Raw genomic sequence first — 15,952 nt, forward strand, 5'->3', positions numbered from 1 at the left:
ATACATCACATTTGTGATAGAGTAACCCCCTCTGCCAAACTCTAAATCAGGCCCATAGTCTTTTTAGGTTGTCCAACACAGAACCAACAACTGAGCTGCAGTTTATAATGTTTTTATTGTGTATTTACTATCCAGCAATTCATATGGTAAAAACTAATGAATTAAAAATTGATATAAAAAAACCTATGTATTTTTTAAATGCTCACAACACACTGAGTTCAAAAACAGTGGTTAATTGTGCACTTCTAAATTTGGGGTTATCATGTGTATCATAGGTCATTTTTAAAAATGTGTTGGGAAGCCAAAAAAGGAGAGAACTCCAGTTGACAACATCAAATGCTCTAATGTTCTGTGTTCCCAAATTTCTTCTGAAAAAGATGAAACCCTCTTGTATGGGTGCATCTCCTGGTTGATCCATTCCTGTCACTGACACTAAGCCCAACAAAACAAGTAGGATACCATTTTTATCAGGAGGAGTATGGGAACTGTGGGTGGTAGGAGTTGGATAGATCTCCACTGATTCAGAAATGTGTGGTTTAAAAAGTTTTCTTGGTTGCCGACTTACCCCGAAACAGTGGAGGAAATTTGGATTTACCTCCATCTTGCTGGTCCATACGTCAAAATTATGCCCAAAAGAACCAACATTTCTTCTTGCTTCATGTGGAGATTTGGAATGTTTCAGGTCCTAGGTGGGTAGAAAGACTCACTGGGGATTTTGGGGTGCTGAACAAACCAACTGCCTGGGCCCTCACCACCCCATATTTTTTCCTAATAAAAATATACATATACCTGGTGTGAGTGGACATTCTGCCCCAGGGAGCAGAATGGAGATAACCCACATAATCTGCCTCTGGGGTGGCCCCATGCCTGGATGGAACACCAGAGTGGTATGCCCTCCACTCCTTTTTTTATTTGACTTTTTCCTTGGTGTCACGTGTGGCTTCGTGCCCTGGGGTCACATTGGCACTCTATTGGCCACCCTGGAGGGGGCATAAAAACTGTTGCATCCATTCTGGGTAGAGGCACATCTCGATGCTTGGGTGGGCTTCAGTTTTGCCCTTGTTTTTTTCTGGTGTTTAGTGGGCTTTCTGCCCCCCCCCCCTTTTCCCTCTCATAGAAGCTATGATTTTGTAAAATAATGTGTTTTCTACTTATGGTGGATGAGCAGTTGACATCCAACAAAACTGGCAAGGTAGTGTGGTCAACGTCAACGCACTAATGTCGCTAATATAATCATTGATAAAATAAAGGTATTGTTTTAGAATGTTTTATCAAGCAGACCCCCATGAAAAGGTGACATACTCTTCTTAAAAGGAAAATACACACAAACAGGAAAGAAGCAGGATGAGAATAGCGGAAGACCATCACAAAGGTGGAAGCAGGAACCTGCAAGAATGAGATAACTGGTGGGAATCTGTATGGCAGTGGATTAAAGAGGTCTGAGGTGTGGATTCAAGCCTAAGCAGCTTTGGTATTCAGTGCACTGACATTTAATAGGGCTAACTAGAGTTCTGACCAGTGCTTTGGACACCAGCATTCATTTTACAAACTAGGCACTGTATTGCAGACATTGAAACACGAGCTTCTGCGGCTTCTTCTGTAATATTGTAAAACATGGGCACAAAGCCTGGTTGTTCCCTCGGGCCACTTGCATCATAAGTCCCCAATAGGTGCAATTGGTAATTGTATTTATATAGCACTTCCTACCCCTGATGAGGCGTCTAAGTGATTTTAAGAAGCTTGCTTGAGAATCTTGTATTACTGGTTTAAATCTTATGTACCATTCATCGTGTTTTGGCAATATAGTAGGACATGCATAAAATATGTAAAGAATTTCTTCAAACACTATTGCTTCTATAATAATGAGAAACTAATCTTTATGTGGTGTTTAAATCCTTAACATTGCCTAGTCTATTTTTCTTTTTGTTAGGCGGCAGATAACCTGAGTCGACTGTGATGCACAAAGCAAAATTCTTCGATATAAATACCGTTATTATTTTCTAGAAATAATTTCTGCAAATTCCAACAGAACCAATGCATATGATAATTTGATGTGTGCAGCCACGCCAAGTGTCACTTATCAGGAGTTAGACTAACATTTTCTAAGAATTTCCTCACTTTACCACAAGGTCCCAGTAAACTCACCCCACCAGCTGGTACAGCCAACAGCATGTTCTGACCTCCAGTCACAGCCTCTTACACTTTACTCTTTTTCCTGCCCATTGTTGCCAAATGAGGGCAGTGGGATTAGTGTTCCTAAGTGTGCCATGAACCTGATTGGATCTCAGGTTGAAAGTCATCCCATGGCAGGCCAGTGATTGGTGCTTCGGCTGCAGTATCTTCCAGTTTCCCCCTTAGACTGCTTGTGCTGCCCTGTCTGAGCACTGAGGGGTTGAAGGTCAGAGACATGTCAAGCTCCTCCTTTTATCGAGCACTATGTTTGTGTGACACCACATTTCAGGTGGCTAGTCCAGCCACGGCTCGTTTGTTGGGCCGCAATTTGTTTTTTCAATCGTGGCGTGGCCCAAGGATCCTTTCTTGTGTTTTGTGCCACGCCGCGTTTGCTGCCGGTCCCCGTAGTTTTTTCTTACCAGCTTGATGGAATCCTTTTCCTGTTTTCTTTCTTTTTCTTTTTCTTCTTGTGGCCATATTTTCTTCTTCCCAAGTGTATGTGGTTCCTTCCCTGCATGTCTTGTTTACGTCCTTTCCTGCATGGTTTCCGTCTCAATCAAGTTGGCATAGCCATGGACCCAGAACAGGTACAAGCCATTTTGGATTGGCCCTCTCCTGCTTCAATTAAAGAGACTCAGTGCTTTCTAGGGCTATCCAATTTTTATCGACAGTTCATAAAAGACTTTGCTCAACAACAAGACCTTATTATGCAGGTCATCAAAAAGGAAAACCTAAAGAAGGGTTTTATTTGGACTGAAGATGCAGAAAAGGCCTTTCAGAATCTAAAATTTACCTTTACCCAAGCCCCAATATTACGCCATCCTGACACGACTATAAAGCTCATAGTGGTTACTGATGCATCTAACAGAGCCATTGGAGCCGTGTCAGTACAAAGACAAGACGACGATGGCTTAGAACATCCTGTCTTTAATTTATCCCACGTACTGACAGATGCAGAACGCAACTATTCTGTATTGGAAAGGGAATTCCCCGCTCTAAAAGCCGCCTGTAAAGAATGAAGGCATTTTTTGATGGGTAATAAGGAGACATTCGGAGTCAGAACTGATCATCGTAATCTACAATGCCCCCACAGTTTTAAATGTCGAAATAGTCGTCAGGCCAGATGGGCTTTGTTTTTCAGTCTGTATGACTTTGTAGTAACATACATACCTGGGTCCCAGAATCTTGTGGCAGATCCTTTATCCCGCCGTTATCTGGAAAGTACGATTACTTCTTCGCCACCATTTCATAGAACCATGTTGAATCATTTGAGTCGTACAATCATTTCTTGATCGAGTGAAATCAGAATATCAATATTTTCCTCGTGATGAGTGGAATACTCTGGGTCCTCAATTACAAAAGAACCAGGGATACTACTATCATCAAGACACCTTGTTTCTACCTACGAAGAGAGTACAAATAGAAGCCTTGCAGATGTGTCACAACTCTCCTATTGCAGGACACTGTGGTATAAAGGACATGCAGGAATTGCTCCTTCGTTCCTTCTGGTGGCCAACTCTAAAGGCTGACGTTGAAACATATGTAAATTCTTGTCCAATATGTGCTCAAACTAAGATACCTCGAACTAAGCCAGCAAGTTTATTGATGCCCTTACCTGTTCCATCTGTCCCCTGGCATATGTTGTCCACAGATTTCTTATATTCTCCGCCATCTTCTGCAGGACACCACATTGTAATGGTAACTGTTGACTTGTTTACCGAAATGGCTCATTTTACAGCCTTGAAGAAATTACCCACCACTAAGGAAATGAGCCAAATCTTTATGCAAGATATATTCCATCTTCATGGTCATCCACAAGTAATCATTTCTGATCAAGGACCCCAATATGTGTCACGTTTTTAGAAAGCTTTTTCTAAATTTTTACACATCGATGTTGCTCTATCATCTGGATTCCATCCTCAGACTAATGGTCAGGCGGAGTGCCTCAATCGGGGGTTACAAAAATATCTACGCTGTTTTTGTAATGCTACACAAAGCAATTGGAACTCCTATCTCCCACTGGCTGAGATTTCCTATAATAATTCGGTCCACAGCACGACAGGATCTACACCTTTTTTTTTGTACTTATGATTTTCATCCTACAGCTTTTCCTGATGTTACTCGTGAACAATCCACTGTTCCAGAAGTTACCTCATTTGCTCAATGTCTCCACCATGTACAGGACATGATACGTACCAATATTTTAGCACCAAACGTTATATGAAAAGAGTACCTGATACCAGGCCTATTGCTGCACCATCATACCAGCCTGGGAACAAAGTATGGCTTTCTTCTAAGTTTCTGCCCTTTTGTTTGTCCCAGAATAAGTTCAAGCCTCGTTACTATGGACCTTTTAAAATACTGCATGTGTTCGACTTCGTTTACCAAGGACCTGGAAAGTTCATACGTTTTTTCATGTGTCTCAACTCAAGGCTTTTGTTCCTGAACCATATCACAGACATGCCCATAGGTCCTCCTCCTCTTTTGGTTGATGGCCATCCTGAGTATGAAGTACAGGAAGTTTGTGACTCCCGCATTTTTCAGAATCGTCTCCAGTTTTTGATTCCCTGGAATGGATATCCTGTTAGTGACTGTTCTTGGGAAGATGCTTCCTCTGTCCATGCTCCCGCTTGGACCGTAGTTTTTTCCAATGTTTTCCGGACAAGCCTGGAGCTTCGGGGGTGGGGGCCTACTGTGATGCCATAGCTTTCCGTGGCATGCACTTGCGGTCCGTGGTTGGATCGGCGGTCTGTGTTTCGGGCAGCCGATTCGGCCGCGGCACGTTTGTGCACTGCGACATGTTTTTTCGATCGCAGCATGGCCAAAGGCTCCTTTCTTGGGTTCCGGGCGGTGCTGTGTTTGCTGGCGGCCCCCGTAGTTTTTTCTTACCTTCCTCCTGAAATCCTTTTCCTTTTTTCATTGTTCTTTCTTCTTTTTCTTTTTCTTCTTGTGGCCATATCTTCTTCTTCCCAGATGCCTGTGGTTCGTTCCCTGCATGCATTGTTTAATTCCTTTTTTGAAATTACATTTTCTCTATTCATCTGCATGTGTCTTTCCCATTCCAAGATGGTATGTTTAGTTCTTCCTGCATGTCACTTCATGTTTGCTAGTACAAAAGCACAGAAGGTCTTCTCTTCCTTGTGTTGCAAACCCTTCCGCCCTGGTGGCAATCCTCGCTCCTGCTCCCAGTGATCTTTATCCTGTTTTTTGCCTGCAGTTTTGTGGTTCCTGATTCTAAGCTCTTTTTGCTTCTCTTTTTGTGTCTTCTCAGGAGTTCCTGTGGTTTGAGTTTTTTTCCCCTTAATCTGGGTTTTTCCTCTGGAACTGCTTCTGAAGGGTACAGCCTGCTAGGCGTAGTACAGTCAGCAGCACTGTGGCTCCTGGAAAGGGTCACCCTTATCTTGGTCAATCCAGAACAAGCGGGAAACCCGATGGTGCCCCGAGACTTGCAGACTACAGTGGTAAGAAGTGTGCAAACCATGACAGTTTGAGAAATACGTCCGAATGCAGATGTGATGCTTTGTGCACCTCTGAAAACACCCACCCCAATCTGACCATGGCCTCAGCTTCCAGCAGCAGTGGGAGTTGCTGCCAGAGGCAAAGTTGCTAAGCTGTGGGGTGTGGGTGCCTGTCTGTGCAATGTCTCAACTCTTCCACCACAACACAGTAGTGTTGGGGTCCTCGACCTGCTTGCTACTGGAAATGACTGACACAGACACAGTGGTAGGGTTACTGGTAACTGGCCCAGGGCACGTGCTCCCAGCCCCTTTTATTAGCAGGGTCACTTGACTGGTGACGCCTGCGATGGATGGGTGTGGGATGATTGTGGAAGCCAGCCCTCAGCACAGTGGCTGTTGCAAACACTAGAATGTGCCCAGCAGAATACTATTGACTCGACCCTGATTGTATCTGCACCCAGAGGTCCGCGATCCTGAACCCCTCTGGGCTATGGGGATCCGTGAGCGCAAGGGCAGCCCTCTCAGATGGAAGAATGGCTGTATCAAAGTGCGTATATGAGGTTGTTTACATGAAACACACTGACCAGCGGCAGCTGCTGCAAATCTCAAGGGGAGCGGCGGGGGAAATAAAAAATAAATAAATAAATAAACTTACCTCGGACCACTGTCTCCCACCGTCTCCTGCGACCTCTCTCCTGTTTCCCCAATGTGATGTTCAGTGGGACACCATCACAGGCTCCACAGCAATCCTGGTGCTACTTTCATGTTAAACCTAGCATGAAAGTCGAGTCAAGGTTGGTCTGAGCAGCTATGACTGCTACTCAGACACAGCCTCGGAGTCTGTGCAGTTCCTCCAGCCCAGCTGTTAAACACAGCCAGGCTGGAGAAACCAAAGTGCGCATGTGTGTTTGGCCGGCCTGAGACGGCCAGCCAAACACTCATGCACTCTTAGGTGCACTCCATTCCTCCTCATCCCCTTCCACCTTCCGTGGCCCAGCCCCGCCCCTCCCTGCACTGCTGGCCGAGCCAGCAGCAGAAAAATAAAACAATAGTAAACTATCATTTTATTTTTCGGCTGGCTCATCCAGGGAGGAAACGCCCCGTCGCCATAGCGAAGGAGCCCCCCCCTGGCACCGATTCTCTGTGCAAGAACCAAAAACTGTTTTCATTATTTTAAGTAGTGCTTTGGTAGGCAGCAAAGTTATTTAGGAGTGTATTTGGGGTGGGAGGGGGAGTTAGATAGATAGGAAGGTGGTTCGGAGAACTAAAAGGGATGTAGTGGAGCAAAACAAAGACAGTAGAGGAGGGACAAAATGTAGAGTAGAGAAGGAAAAAGAAAGAAAAAGAGGTGAAACACTTGAGAAAAAGAGACTTCGAGGATGAGGATGGAGGAAAATTAAGGGAAGGCAGAAAGCGAAGAAAAAATAGAAGGCGAGAATAAAAGGATTAGAGTGAGATAGACAGGAGTGGGAGGGAGCAGAGGAGAAACGAGAGCGAGAAAGTGAATGCAAGCGAGGCAGGCAATTACACCTTCATTTACTGAGCGCAAAGTCCATTTCTGGGCACTTAAGCAGCAGCGTGGTCACACTGCGTGGCCCTTGATCCCTCCCAGTGAAATAAGAACTGAGGAACATGGCACAGTTCTTGGGGCATTAACGGTAAAACGCGAACTAATATTTCAAACCAATTAATTCGAGCAGAGGTTTTGTGCCAGACCTTAACTATTCTCAGCAGAGAGTTTTGCATTGCTCGTGGTTTCACTGAAATTTTGCATTTTTCCTTAAGTAGGCGCGATGCTGTACACATCCTTGCCAAATGCTCTTCTCTAATACGTTGTTGTTCCCATGACTACGCATTATATCAGATCTAACGATTGTTAATAAAAGAAAAATCTAATGATCCTTTATGGTCGTTTTATTTCGGATAAGGATGTGCCCCACTTTAGGTTGTTTCCTTATTTATATATATGATCAGATTTACTCTATAGGTCGCTACTTTAATTTTATGATGCAGGAGTGCATCAGTAGTGTTCATTGATCACCGTACAGTCGGACCACTGGTCATGCGAGGGGCCAGGGATCCATGTAGTGTGGGGGGCCACTGATAATAGATTGAGAGTGGTCACTGATACATGTACTGTGGGTGACACCTGGTGCATTTACTGCAAGTGGATGCTGATGCATGTACTGTGAGCAGCCACTGATGCACATACTGCAGGCACATGCTGATGCATGTACTAACAGTGGTTCCTGATGCATGTACTGTGAGCGGCCACTGATGCACATACTGCAGGCACATGCTGATGCATGTACTAACAGTGGTTCCTGATGCATGTACTGTGAGCGGCCACTGATGCACATACTGCAGGCACATGCTGATGCATGTACTAAAAGTGGTTCCTGATGCATGTACTGCAAGAGGATACTGATGCATGGACTGTGAGCGGCCACTGATGCACGTATTGCAGGAGGATGCTGATGCATGTGCTATTAGTGGTGCCTGATGCATGTACTGCAGGCAGATGCTGATGCATGTACTGTGAGTGGCCACTGATGCCTGGATTGAGTGCAGCTAATGATCATGTACTGTGAGCGGCTACTGATGCTGGACTGGACTGAGAGTGGCCACTGATACATGTACTGTGAGTGGCACCTAATGCACATACTGCAAATGCATGCTGATGCATGTACTGTGAGCAGCCGCTGATGCCTGGACTGATGCACGTACTGCAGGCCAATGAATGTACTGTGAGTGGCATCTGATGCACGTACTGCAAACGGATTCTGATGCATGTACTGTAAGCTCCCACTGATGCACATGCTGCAGTCGGATGCTGATGCATGTATTGTGAGTGGCCATTGATGCCTGGACTGAGAGTAGCTAATGACCATGTACACTGTAGCATTTTGCTGATGCACATACAGTAGGTACAATATGTGGCTCCTGATGCATGTACTGCAAGCGGATGCTGATGCATGTATTATGAGCAGCCACTGATGCACGTACTGTGGGTGGATGCTGGCACATGCATTGTGAGTGACATCTTATGCAAGTACTGCAGGTGGACACGGATGCATTTACTGTGAACAGCCGCTGATGCTGGACTGAGAGTAGACACTGAAGCATGTGCTGTGAGTGGCTCCTGATGCACGTACTGCAGGCGGATGCTGATACACACACTGATGCCTGGACTGAGAGTTGGCAATGATGTGTGTCCTGTGAGTGGCACCTGATCCACATACTGCAGGCAGATGCTGATGCGTATACTATAAGCGAACACTGATGCCTGTTCTTAGAGCAGCTAATGATTCATGTTCTGTGAGTGACTACTGATGCCTGGGCTGAGAGTGGCCACTGATACATGTACTGCAGGCAGCTGTTGATGCACATACTGTGAGTGACCACTGATGCAGGACTGAGAGTGGCTAATGATGCATGTACTGAGTGGCACTTGATGTACATACTGCAGGCAACCACTGATGCATGTACTGTGAGTGACACTTATGTACGTACTGCAGGTAGATGCTGATGCATGTGCTGTAAACGGCCAATGATGCCTGGACTTAGCATGGCCACTGATGCATGTTCTGTGAGTGGCACCTTATGCACGTACTGGAGGTGGATGCTGATGCATGTACGGTGACCGGCAACTGATGCCTGGACTGAGAGCTGAAACTGATACATGTACTGTGAGTGGTACCTGATGCAGACAGCTGCTGATGCATGTACTGTGAGCAGCCAATGATGTCTGGACTGAGAGTGGCATGGTGCCACTAGTCCATATGTAATGAATTACCACTGACGCTTCTACTATTCCTTGGTGAAAGGGAAGATGCAGCAGGTCCAGCGTGGGGATGTTGATGTAGCAGTTACAAGGTAGGAGCACTGATGCAGCAGGTCCTGAATGAATGTTTATCAATCCTTGGGGCCAGAGATGCTCGTACTGCAGTAAAACCACTGAGATACATAATACACTGATGGGATACTCTTAAATTAGTTTTTCACTGCTGCCAGGCCTGTCTCTCCCATAGGTTAACATTGGGATTTCTTTATTATGTTTCATAAGAGAAATTTCCAGTTGGGATGAGACAGATATTTGAGTTTGGTGTTTCTGGACTCACAATTTAAAATCATAACTTACGATAAAGTTTGATTTTAAGTTGCAAGTCTGAAAATGCCACTTTTAGAAAGTTAGCATGTTCTTACTTTAATCATTCTGTGTCTCTGCCTGTCTCTGAATACACATCTGGGTGGGTGACAGCTGGGCTCTCATTCCCTCTAGACAGCCAAAGTAAAGGGAGCTTACGTGCGCCTGATGGGCAATCCACATCCTCATGTGCCTTTAACATCTTGATGGGTCATCCTGGGCAGGATGGAAGGGAAGAGCTGACACACCTGAGACCTCACAAAGGGCTGCGTAACCCCCGTATTGTATCTGGAGCCAGGGTAGGAAGGACAGGAACTTTTTGCACTTCAGAAGCCTCTCTTTGAAGTCTCCCCCACTTCAAGGCACAACTGGCAATAAGTATTGGACCCCAGACACCACCAAATCAGTATACTTCTGGACCTGAGGAGATTCTTCCAGGAAGGACTGCTGTGCTTAAAGGTCTCCTGCTTTGGTGTGCCTGCCCTGCTGCCTACTGCCCTCAGCCCTCACTGCCTGGGAGTGAGAAGGACTGGGCCTGCAACTCTACATCCCCAGAACCAAAGGGACTTCAAGGTCTTGCTGGCTTGCCTCCTGTTCTGAAGTCTCAGGGACATCAAATACTTCACTCACCACTGCTACACATTCTGGACTCTGCCAACTGTGAATCCTGCCCTACCAAGTACTTTCAATCCAGTCCTGGGCCTTTGGATGTGGGTTTCGCTGTTATGACCCAGCAGAATCCATGCACCGCTATCACTGTGCCAATCGGAACCGCTGAATCTCACCTTGACACGGACGCATCACCGCTAAAGAAGAGGACAGTGCATCACCGACTGCTTGGTTCAGGATTGATGCATCACCATCAGCCCGACGCATCACCTTGGCATCACTGTCTGCACAGCTTGACGATGACTCATCACCTTCATCGCAAAGGGTTCAACCCCGCACCACTGCTCAAGGATCAACAACTGCACAGCTCGATGACAACGCATCCACTGACTGCTCTGATTGGAACCAATGCATCACCTTGACATTGTCTCCTCTATTCCTCACTTAGGATCTCCGAAGTTGACGCAACCCTCCACACAAGGTACTGTTTCAGTAGGACAAGGTTGGTCCCTGTGGCTGGCCCACACTCCATTGCGGTCAGCCCGAACTTTGGATTTAGCCCAGCCTTGCATGACCAGATACCCCTGGTTGGTGCTTTAAGGTTTTAAGCACTACATTTGCAGATATTCTTAAAAAAATTATATCTCGACTTCTACTAATTTACATTTTGGTCATTTTGTTTTTCTTTTGTTCATTAAATTAGGCTCTATTTGTCTAACTGGATATGGATTATATTTTGTGTGGTGTTCTCACTGTTTTACTGTTCTAAATGTGCTTTACACATTGCCTCCTAAGTTAATCCTGCCTGCTGTGTGCCAAGCTACCAGAGGGTGAGCACAGGTTAATTTATGGTGTGTAACTGACTTACCCTGACTAGGACTGTGGTCACTCCTTGGTCAGGATACACACTTATGTCACAGAGAGACCCAATTGCTATCACCACCGTTTGGCCATGGAGCACCTCTGCAACTACTGGTGTATTATTGCTAATGGAGCTTGAAGTATCCAGTGCCTGTCTTTGCTCTCTTTATGTTGACCTCTTGTAAAGAGGCCCTAGTGGGAGCCACCTGCTGCCCTGTTATGCAATGGCAGTTTGCCATTCTGACTTTTATTTCAAGGGCTTAGCCAACAATAAACAGTCCATTATTGGTATTCTAAGTGAGAGACAAAGGAAGTAGGTTAGAGATCTTGTACAAGATGTTCAAGAACCTTGTAACTTATTCTAGACCATTAAATCGAATAAAAAGACAGTTTGTTTTAAATGTATTTAATTGAACTAACATAACTTTTCAACTTCTGAAAAAGTGTCACTCAAAATGTCACACATATGACATCGAAATGTCACCCAAAAGCACACTTAAAAATGTGGGCAAGGTACGCAGAGGTAACCTAACAACTTGACAACTGTGTGTGTGATGAAAGATATTTGTTTTTCCCAGTACGCAAATAACAGTAATGGTGGATCAATTTGATTGAGAACTCATATCTTTGATGAAAACACAATATTTGTTTTAAACTGGTGCAAGATGTTGATGGTCAATGTGTTGTTTAAAAAAAATTCATAAAATAGTTTTTTAGTATTCAGTAATAGGAATTGCTGGGAGTAAGTGGTTTAATAAAACTTATTGCTCACAGCCTTGAAGAAGCCTTCGTTCACAGCGCAAAACACATGTTGACATCTCAGCATTAAACTAAAAGTACCCAAATGAGTTAATTTTAAAAGCATGGTTTTATAAGAATGTATTAAAAAAGGTGAAGGACAGTTACAAATTGTGGAAGAGTTTTGTTTTTGATGATTAAATTCCAAGGATTCATCTGGTGCCTTTACAGGAAATAGTCTGATGACAGTTGTTAGAAAGGAGCAGTGAATCGGTTGATGTGACTTTGAAGTCTTTTCTTGCTGTCCACAGTGTCTTGTCATAGCAGTAAAGCAGTCATTTTCTTTTAGGGAGGCCAGACAAACAAAATGTCTGCCTTCATACTCCACTGAAAGAAGTTCCATTGAAAGTTTATTTTGTTTGTTTGAGAGTTTCTTTTCTGGATGAAGGCATTGAAGGCACATACAATGGACTGCCACTGTCCCTCTTTTCTGGCTAATTTTACGACCTCTTCAGGTATGTATTAAATCAATGTACTCACAGGCAACATGACCAAGAGGCCTTGAGTTTGGTACTAGGGCAAGGCTTTCTTTCTGAAGGAACCATAAAATTACAAGCACTGTTGACAGGGATATCATCAGCCGTGTGAGTGGTAGCTATTGTTACTCAATTAATATCACTAGCCCAGATGGACCTACTTTATTGGTTGGCGGTGATGGGAGTTGTACCCATGGACGTCATTTAGGGGTCGCCAAGGCTTGCAAGGGACCCCTGGCTTGCCCTTTGCTACCCCTGGCACACAAAGGCAGCTCGTCCCTATGGGTGTCAGTTAGGGGCTCCACTCTTTGTTTTCAGTCATTTTTTATTAACCTAATGGTGAATAATAATATATTATTCGCTATTATTGTAATAAAAATGGAGTCCAACTAGCTGGAATATACCCTTCCATGACAGCTGAGCTAAGTAAAAAATGCTTTTATATGTATTCTGTGTGCATGCTTTCAGGTGTTTGTGAAGGAAAGTGAGGATCAAAGGACATGTGATGTCACTTCCGCTAACCTTGGCATTTCGGCACATTGATGTCCATGGTTGTACCCATACCCAGGGTCTCTAGATGAAGCTAAATGGACTCAAAGTAGCTAACATGTGAATATCAACATGTCTAGCCAGAGTCATGTTTTACTCAAAAGACGAGTGCCACAAGGTCACATGATGATAGGTGGATGCTGAGTGTGCAGTAAATCTATTCCTAGCAGTGGCGTAACTCCTTTCCAGCCAATCTGTTATCGGGGTTATATGCAGGGAAAGGGAATTCTGCATGGGTAAAAGTATTGCAGGTGTTGTAGTTTTCCAGGTGTTACCTAACAAACAGTTGTGAATGTCGGAAATTAATAAATCTACACCCATGAGAGATTGTAAACCTTCCAGTGCAGAGTTACTAATTATAGTCAAGGTCAGACCGACTTTTTTTTAAAGTGAAGCTCACTGTACCCTAAAATTTGAGATTTCTTTTTAAACAAGGATTTTGTGGCCCCTGATTAGGAGATACTTTTGGAAACATTAAACAGAAAGGGTCATTATGCACGTAGATCATATGTGATTACCTATCAAACCCCCCAGTAGTGAGTTGCCACTGATAATGTGTAACACTGCAGTGTTTCGACGCAGGCCTCAAACAACACACTATGGGCCTGATTTAAGAAAAGTGCGCTCCACCCAATGCAGCACCAATTTTCTTGTGCCTCTTAGCGTCCTCCTAATGCCACCATGTGTGTGCCGTATTTAAGATACGGCGCAGCACGGCGGTAGTTAGGGAACAAGAGTAAAAAAAATGTACGCTAGTTTGGAGCTTTGCAGGATTAGCGTAAAAAATGTTTACGCGAATCCTGCAAAGCACATTGAGGCCCATTGGTGTGCCTCCTTTTAATGCCTGTTCTGAGCAGGTGTTAAGAATGCCTGAAATCTTTTAGATTTCTTTGCCCCATTTTTTCAGCCCCCTGAATAGGGGAATGTCCCCCTTGCATACACTATGCCTGACCCAGGCATAATGTGGTGCAAGGGGTTACAAAGTTGCACAATGCATGCGTTGCGCCACTTTGTAAATATGGCACAGGGAAAAGGCCACCTTAGCGCCGCTTTAGCGTAAAAAAATGACGCTAAGGCCCCATGGAGACCTCCTTATATCCAAAGAGAGGAGTTTGACTTGATCCATCCACCTTTTAGTTATTTCATATGTGCCACCTTCGAGCAGGTAATCCTAGAGGTAAAGAACCATAATTCATTCTTAGAGGAAGAGGAGGCTTCATTATGCGCACAAACAGAAACCAGCACGGACAGAATATAACTTATACTTGTAAACAGTGTTTTACACGCTTCAGCTACTGCGCGGATGCTAATTTCGAAGCTAATTGGGAAAGACCGTACAAGGCTGATCAGAGGCGTCACTTCCGTCTCAGCGCAGCTGGTGACGATGATGAAGAGCGCGATGATAGGCGTGCTCTGAATGCGCCCCAGTTAATGAGTTCAATCGACCGAACCGACACATGCGCTTGTCGACAACAGACGTCACACCTGATGCAAATGAGCTTGATGCAATTATGAACGTGGATTCAAAAAAGTGCATTATGGCTCTATCAGTGATTCAAAACACCCTGAGTAAATCTTTATTTAATACACCCCCCCCCCCCTAAATTCAAGAAAGCTCAGCCCCCCTAAACGTTTACATAACAAAAGACAAAACAACAACATTTCAATGTTAATGTCGTGTATTTAATCTAATGTCGATTTGGGTTCTGCCTTTAAAGGCCAAACACGTCCCTTCCCCAGGCAGCACCTACTAACATTCCTACACACCATACTGGTCACTCGCCCCTCAGAACTGCTTGGAGTCAGTGAATGGGCCGAGGATTATGTGAAGGGCCCTTCAATGACCCGAACCATCAGTACGGCATGAGATGGCATGGGGGGCCATGGTAGGCCTTGGCATGCTGTGGTATGTACAAAGCAGGCCTCTACTTCTGGGTCCTGTAAAACAGCCCCTATAGAGAATTCTTATGCAGAAGGTCAGACAGAACGCATTCTGAATGCATCTAGCCAAACACGCCTTAACCCCATCCTGTATATCATAGGAATACCAGCTGGGAAGAGGGCCTGACTGGGAACCCAAAGCAGCCCTGGCAAAAGTTGTCAGATCAGCCACCATAGGGAGCATAGCGAGCGAGTCTGACCGCTGCAATAGGGCTGGGGGGGTTCTCAAAGAATATTTGGGAAAACATTACAAAAACGGCGCATTTGCCACTTTCATTATATATTCAATTGTATTATTTTTTAAAGGATAGTAAATGATGCTATTGCAGTGCACCAGGATACAACAATCTCTTCCACTGGAGCTCTTCAATGATTCCTTCACTGTCGCCCACCAACCAGTGCCTCTCATCTCTCCATAGCCCCTCTCTCACAAGCAGTTCATTTGTTTTATATCATACGTGTGTAAATCAGTGTACAGAAAATGTTACATAAGGCAAAGGGGACTACAAGTTGTAGGATTCATATGTCACCCACACCTGTAGGCATTTCTTGGTCTGTGGAAGCATAAACTCAGGGTTCTAAACATTACACAGTGGTTAGGGTTGATTTTACTAATAACAATTTATCTGTACCCAAATAAGCAGTTTTAAGCATAATTAGGATATGCCAAGATTGGGCGGAAACATAACTTTCTAACCTGTACCATGCCATTTACATGTAGCTTTTTTTATGACAATTTATAGCTCACGGTGATATATTATGATTGTAACCTCTGAACTGCACAATAACAAAAGGAGTATTCGACTGAACTGAGCAATGCACATAACATATTTCTCTGTGATCTGCATGGTACACTTTCTTTAGATCGGGCATAGAAACCCCATGCGCTACCTTAGATGAGTCAAAACTGCCACTAGACAAAACCTGATCCCTCTGCAGCA

Source organism: Pleurodeles waltl, chromosome 11 (genome assembly GCF_031143425.1).
Source record: "Pleurodeles waltl isolate 20211129_DDA chromosome 11, aPleWal1.hap1.20221129, whole genome shotgun sequence".
Classification (NCBI taxonomy): Eukaryota; Metazoa; Chordata; class Amphibia; order Caudata; family Salamandridae; genus Pleurodeles; species Pleurodeles waltl.